Below are 8,347 nucleotides of genomic sequence, written 5' to 3' on the forward strand. Positions count from 1 at the left end.
GCGTTACTGACGCTGGCCGTACGTGAGTTTCGGACACTTCCAAATCCCGTACCATCGTTGCGGCATGCAACTGCAACATTAGCAATTTGGCACTCCAAAGGTCAACCGCGCCAGCCGACACACACAAAGCAATTTTGGGACAATAAACCCGAACTGGGGCCTAAAAGTGGGCCACTCTTCGGAGAGTTCCGGACGAAAACCCACTTTTGCCGTGTTGTCTGGCCGGGGACACCTTGGTGTTGCCAGGTTGTGTTTTAAAGTCGCAAGTTGTCTGAGAGGGCGCAGTGAGGTACAGGGAGAAAACGAAGTTGCCCGAGAACACTGCGGTCAAGTGTTGGGAACTGTCGGAGGGGCTGACTGAGCCACGGGTTCCCACCAGAGTGACCTCAATTCACCGCAGGTAAACTAAATTTAGTAAAACCCATTTCCTGTCTAAGCCACAAAATACTAGATATCTCCCGGATATTTTAAGTGTTTGGCCCATCTCTTCTCTAAGCCATACCATCTTCCTAGGCTTTCTACCCCGATAGCCCCCACTCACCTGTAGGCCCTAGCTTAAACCCTAGTAGTAGGCTTAGGCCTCCTGATTCTCCCTAACACATATCGTGTTACTATTGTTTTATCTCATTTCAAGTGTTTTGTTTCACTTTGATCTTTTCTATCCTTTGTTCTGTTGTGATTTGGTTCTTTCATTTCACCTAGAGACAGTGACCTGTGAGAGCCACCAAGGAAGCAAAATAATAGGGCGACAAACCAAGCAGCCGGTGTCATCACGTGACCCGCGAGGCTACTGCCTGTCAAATCTCTAGTTCGGGTCCTTCGTTGACCCAAGTTAATTGGCTCCGCGAACTGTCTAACGGTTTGCATCAGTTAGCCCCAAAATTCTCATAAACGGCATAGCCCGTATGAGTATAGCTCATTAACCTTAGAACGAACTTGCATTGGTCTCTTTGTGTGTGTGCTGTGTTTCTCTCGCCTACAGCGAAGCCAATATGTCCCGTGCATCCAGTCCCGCGGTCCGTCGGGAGCACCTAACGACATGGCTGGAAGCATTGACGAACACCGTCCTGCCCAAGGACGCCAGTGACCTGCAGCATCTGAGCCAAACGCAACTGGACACCGAGCTAGACGAGCTGATAACAAACGATCCTACCCAAAGCTACAACTACAAAGACTGGGCCAGGATCGTCAGCAGCGTCGCCCACAATGTCGTCGCCCAGGCGAGGCTCAGCGAACGGCGCAACATCGACCTGGAGCAGCAAGCAGCAGCGCTACAGCTTCAAGTGGAGGAGGCCCGGAAGGACCAGGCCAGAACCCAGAGCCGTCTAGATCAGCTCCTCCTCGAGACCCAGAACCAGCGAGAGAAAGAGGACGCCACAGATCCAGAGCTACAGAAAGAAGTAGAAAGACTTCGAAATGCCCTGCAAGATGTGCGCCTCGACACAGACCAAAGAGAACAGTTGGAGAGAGAAACCAGAAAAGAACTCGACGAAAAACTCCAACAAAGTGACGCTCTCCTAGAGAGAGCCGAGACTGAACTAAAAGAAACAGACGCAAAAGCCAGGGCCTGCGAAAAACATTTGCAAACGGCCCGAGCTAAAATCGGCGAGCTTACTCTGCAGATAGACGAGCTCCAAGATGAACTTGACACTGTTCATGCAGAACTGAGACATTCTTACAGACTGCAGAGTGGCTGGAACGGAGAAACACACATCACAGAGTTTCTCCCGGCCAGCCACCCCAACCCTTTCAGCCAAGAACCCAGAGCTGAAAAGGGAGATGTAAGCCCACGGCTCAAGATATCACCAGCCAGCTTTCAAGAACACCTGTCAGCAGCGAAGGGGGGAGGACCCTTCCAGAAAACCCATGCCACTTACCACGGCACGGCCCCCCGAGAACTTGACAAGCTAGCCCGAAACATTCCTACGTTCAACCCAGATCCTGCAGGAAGCCATGACTTTTTGCTTATTTACAGGACATTGACTTTCACTTGCAAACTGTCGCCAACTGGACAGCTTGGGACAATTTGTATCTGTTAAGAATCACGTCCAATTGTGATGTGAGTAGTTTTCTAGACCGTCAACCAGAGACTGTCAAAGCAGACTACCAACAGCTAAGACAAGCTTTGATTCATGAATTTGCTGATCCAGAATCAGACGAAGGGTTTATCAACGCTATGGACCTCAAACAGGGCCGACTTGAACACCCACGAGCCTACTACAGTCGTCTACGAAAATCCTTTTTCGGATCACGCAACGAACCAGGTATGGAACAGGATGTCAACTTTAAAATTCTGTTTCTCAGAAACCTTCATCACAGTTTGAGTCTTCATATCGGACTCTCAGCGTGTCCGCGTAGCATGTCTACACAACAGTTACGGGACTTAGCCCATAAAGCTTACACCAAGCAAAAGACTATTTCTGAAAAGACTGTGAAAAATTCCACAATCTACTCTGTCTCTGAGCACTGCTCAGAGCTAGACACAGAGGGTGCCCAACAACCCCTCAGTCACAGACTTTACCACAGAGAATCAAAACCGTTCCAGGCCAGCAGATGGCAGCACAACTGTGACGGTGCTCATCCAAAGCATCGGAGCGAGCGCTCTGAAAGATTCTGGGACCAGCATCACCCGCCGTCCAGAACTCCAAGCCCAGACCGTCGAACCTGGAACCACTCTCTCCAGAACACTGGTAAGCTCAATCCTGAGCCCACCACATCAGAAAAACACAGTGCAGCCACGTCTGAGACAGCAGAGATCCTGAGAGTGCTGAAAGAGCTTCTTCACCAGAAACGTCGCAAGAAAGACAAGAAGGACGAGCCCGACATCTTATGTCTAAGCATAAGACCGGTACCAAGCACCCAGAACACTGCTCGTCAGCCACAGACCACAGAGCTAACTGTCACATTACAAGGTGACAGCATCACCCAAGCTCCACAGCTGACAGCTGCACACCATGAACGAAACAGCACACTTCCTCAAACCAGGTACCACAATCCCAAGGTACCAGGAAATGCTGTTTTGGCTAACTGCCTCCGCAGCAAGCTACACGAGACCGGTCCTAACCACCCACCGACCGTTACACCTGCCCCGATGCCAATGTTCCTGGGCAACCTCATTGAAAAGGGCACAGGCCGAAAACTCTACCTGAACATCACGGTGGAAAAGGAAGTGAGCATGGAAGCCTTGATCGACACAGGATCAGACATTACGATAATTTCAGTTCAACTGTTCCAAAGACTCCAATTTGAAACTAAGAGACAAGATCAAACTCTTACACCTCAAACTTGTGAACTGAACGTACAGTCATACTGTCAACAGGACATCCGGCTCGAACAGGTAGCTCACATTCACCTGACAATTGGTCCTCTGAGTCTAGTCCATCCCGTGTTCATCTCAAAAATGGACACTTTTCCGTTCCTCATCGGCAGAGACCTTCTAGATCGCTTTGAACCATTACTGGACTTGAAACAGCTCAAAGTCTGGGCTCAAGTACGAGAACTTCACTCCCTCCAGTCACAGCCAGACGGTCAGGTCACAAAGGTCACGGGAACTTCCGCAGAGCCAGACTTTCAGGTCACAGAGTTCACGGGAACTCCCACAGTCAGCCATGAAGACACAGACTCAGCACCAAGTCAAGGTTCAACTGTGCTACCCTGCACCTTACAGCTCACCAAAGACTTTGACACCTGCTGCCTCAAGGTCATGACTTCCCTGCAGCGACATGACCTCACTCAAGCCATCGCCAAGCCTGGCGCACTAAACAACAAGCTGTGGTCACTTTCAACCCACCCACCCTAAAGAAAGTGAAGATTACACACAGCATAAGGCCTTTACAAGCTCAACTGCCTACCTCAGAGCCGCTTACGATGGCTCCGCTGTTTGCAAAGACAACCATAACGGACATGCGGGCTTCTGACATCCACATAAAGACTTTATATGCCCACCTCTCAAACCCCTCCAACCACCCTTGCATGCCGTCTGAACTCACTGACAACCAGTGCCTCAGACCACTGCATGACACCACGCACATGCTGCGTGCACAGAACAACATTCTGAGTTGTGCACCGACTGACATCACAATACCAAAGATTGTAATGCCACGGCGCACACAGGGGGATATACTGCCAATGTATTTCCATGACGCATCATGCGCTGCTCACCGCAGCACCAGAGCCACTGACGAGACATGGAAGCAAGCGACAAGCCGGCAGCAAGATGTGGCAAAACATGGGCCAAGGCGAACTAAACCTAGTCGCCACCCACGAAGTAAAAAGACTGCCCTGTCCAACCAAAGACAACCCTCGCTGGCTTCTACCTCCCCTTTCTCTCTCTCTCTCCCTGTTGTCTGTACCAGGTTGCTGCTGTGGTTCGCCATGCTGCGCCGTCAGCCAACCAGAGGACAGCTGCCACGAGAGAACAACCGAGACGCCTGATAACCGACTACAGGACCTACACCCAGCAAGTGCATGTTCGACTCATCCAGCCCTGCCCGGTCTACAGAGCACACTACCCCAGCTCCGTAGCCCAATACATCTGGACAAGTGCCCAATGGACAGAGGACTCCCTCTCTCATGCCGAGGCCAAGGTCGAACACATGCTCAACCAACTTGAGAAAGTGACTGTCGCACAATCGGGACTCCTAAGCACCAACCACCACTCCAGACGGCTCCTGGGAGCGTTGCTCGGAGTCGTAGCTGCCGCCAGAACTCTGTTTAACATTGGTATGTCCAGTGTAAATGCAGCGAACCAGACCGCGAACTCCATGAAGCCGCTGTTAACTGTCTTACAGAGTGACTTTGTCCAGACTCAGCTGGTTACAGCGCTAACGACAGACATGCTGTGGGAGGTTAGCTCCTCCAATGACTGCCTAGCCACAGGTGTAATCCCACCGTACCTGATACTAAGCCTGATGATAACTGTGTTGGCTTCCGCCATCAACACGCCAGCTGACCTTTTACAAAAACACCTGGCCTACTCTCTGGGTAGCGCCATCCCACTCAACGTCGATCCCGAGCAGAGAGAAGTGGGTTTTCTCCTAAATCTGCCTATCATCAGGTCAAGCCGAGTCTACAGACTTACAGGCATTGTCAAAGTCAGGTTTTGGGAACGCAACACCCACATCAAGATAAGCCCTCCAGACGTGGTGGCCTACCACGACAGCGACACACAACTGTACTCAGCTTCAAACCCGCACATGTGTACTTTGACTGAAGACATTCATTATCTCTGCCCTGCCGAAGCTAAGCCTCACACACAAGTCACAGAGACGCAAGCAGAGATTGTAGGTGAAAGGTGGCTTGCTAACACACCTGTGCGCACAGCCACTGTCACTCACGACCAGCATGACACAACCAGCCGTGTCAACATGCTCAACCAGAATACGGGACTTCAAGTACCGAAGGGTGTCATCCTACACCTTGATGGCCTAGCATTGTACCAGCTTCCGAGCAAAGAGTACCAGACAGCACTGAAACTCCCATCCTCCAAGAACTTCAACTTCACCTTAAATCCAGGACTGGAACTCTGGTTTGAGGAAAGGGGGTCCCAACTCATTGACCCTGCTCCTGTCAACACAGCCCTCCGAGCACTGTCTCGACGGCCTGTTCTAAACACTTCATCTGCGGTCCGAGCCTGGAACGCCGCCGACATTGTGCTGTGCACCTCTGCAGGTAATCAGCCACACCCTGACACGAGGTTGGCCTCCATCCTGTACAGAAGACTCAACAAGATGCGATACAGCCAAGCTCACGAAAGCTGTGTCCGAAGGTCTCAGACGGAATCCCCGGAAAGGGGGTGCCAAGTCAGAGACCAGGCCGAACCTCAGCGAGCTGAATCCTCAGCTCCAAGAACCACCTGCCTTACCCCATCATGATCCACCTGCTACACGACCATCATGATCCACCTGCTACACGACCATCATGATTCACCTGTCCTCTGCCATCGCGATGGTTGCCGTCCGATGATGTCCACACAAGGACTTCATCTGAAGTAAAGGGGGAGATGTAGCGACTGGGCTATTTGAATCATTCGTTCGTTTGATTCTGAATTAACAAATTCGGACTCTCTGTGTTTTCTAAGCACATTCCTGCCCAAAACGTTCTTTGCTAAGCTTACCAAAGCTTGTAACCTCCTGACTTAAAAATTACAAATCATATGCCGGCTCCAGAGAGACTGGAGCAAATGGACTTTTCGGACACTTTATGGCACCTGGGAGTAGACCAGATGGCCCGAGAGACAATCATATACATCTTCCTGAAGCTTTGCAAAGCTTCAGAAGAATTCCAAACCCCCCTTCTCTCTGCACCAAAGAGATCCAGGTGGCCAGGAGATCTCCACACACACAAACGTTTCTTTACACTCATCATGTAAGTCATCACTAAGATGTATTTGATAGGTTTGTGCGTTGCATAACTGGTTAACCCTTTCATGCCATAGTCACGATTTTCTGCATTTGTAACTTGGAAGTGTTTCTCCTAAGTAATGTTCTCAAATACAAACATGGTCTAGGTAACCTGACCCCTCCTGCTATAGGATAACACTTAACAAACACACACACACACACACACACACACAAACATCCTTTGTGTGTTACTCAGGATAGAAATACCATTTTACTGTATGTAACGCAGATTTGTATTTGGCCTTCCTGTATGCATGTTTTATTAGTTTGTTTGATCATATAATATGATTTTCTAGTGTCTAGCTCTGAAATGTATTGTTGAAGAATGTCTTTCCAGTGGAATCGCATTCCGTAACCCGACTCCTCTTTCTAGAGGATAACACTTTATGACCCTGCATGAAGCTGCAGCCAAAGCTTCTCTGCAAGAGATAACGGGAAGCGCAACGTGACAGACATTCCAACACACACATTAACGCACACACATACACGAACTTTGGACATTAAACTTAATATAAGCATGTAATTTTTCATATACTCCTGAGTGTTTTCCTAGGTTATATTCACTTCGTGTATGACGTTTATTTGAAGGAACGAACTGGTAAATGCTTCTATTCGTGCATGTGATTGTAACGTGGTGTTCCTATAATCTTCATATGACAAGTTTCATATCTCTGTAAACCTCGCAATCTAACAGAGTCGAATTTCGATAGCAGAATGCAATAATGTACATTGTTTACACTTTTCATATTTCTGGAGCTGAACGGCTTACTCTCATCTCCTCATGACTCATTCAAGTGGGCGTGTCTGACAAGACAAAGAAAAATCTTCCCGCCCGAGATGCTCTAAGATGATTGGTCCGCGCACGCAGAGTAGGTGTGAACCCATCCTTTCCATAAAAGACCAACTCAGAAAATCTTCAGTGAGCACTTTTACGAACCCTCTTCGTCAGCAAGAAGATCCATGGCTCCTTCGGGAGCTTTCCTCCGTTTCTCAATTCTTTTTCTTTAAGTCTTTTCTTTATTTTCGTCTTCGGACTCAGCGAAGCAAACGCAGCAAGCAACTTCAACTCAAAGAAAAAGACTCTTTTGAAAATCCCGCTACCGCGCTCACCGGAAGAGACGAGAGCACAAGCCCTGCAGAAACACACGCACGCTGCTCTTAACGACGCACGCACGACTCTGCGTTCTTCAGCAACAAAGAGAACCATTTTGCAAGATAAGTTTATTGAACTTTTAATGTAATCTGATTTCTTGTTGTCTCTCAAGGTTACATTGCCTGTGATTTTGCCATGCTGAGATCATTTCGGTGATCTCTCTCATCCTGAACTTTAGTTTCACTTTCTCCCTTTCATCCTCTCCCTCTCTCATCTGTTATCCGTTTAGTCTTGTATTGTTTAACTGTATGTTATGTACATAGACATATAATCCGTGTATATTGTGTAGTCCGTATATTCTGTAGTTTTGCATTTATTAAAACCATTATATCCATGACTGTTTCTGTTTAAATGCTCGTAATTACAAAGTCAATGAGATTTTTTTTGATCCAAGCTACATGCTTTATCTTGTTACGATTTAAGTAACCTAATTTTATAAACACAGCAAGTTGTTTTTTTTTTCAAGGCCAGAAAAAAATACTCTTTCTTGCGTTTGTAAGAAGGATAATTTTCTTTGAGAGTTGAAGTTAATCTTACGTTAATGTTTGCTGGACAAACAGATTGTTTGATAACTAAATTAATTCCATTGAAAGTTATCCCATAACTTCGATTTGAAATAAGATTATTGATATATGAATGAGGAATTATAATTCGTTGTGATTGTGTTGTACTATGGAATAGCGTTGTACTATGGAATAAATTCAACAACTCTAACACGTCTTCAAATAGTCCAAAATGCAGCAGCGAGACTTTTAAAAGGCATTCGCAAACGTGAACATATTACCCCGATCTT

Source organism: Squalius cephalus, assembly GCF_949319135.1.
Source record: "Squalius cephalus genome assembly, chromosome: 6".
Lineage (NCBI taxonomy): Eukaryota > Metazoa > Chordata > Actinopteri > Cypriniformes > Leuciscidae > Squalius > Squalius cephalus.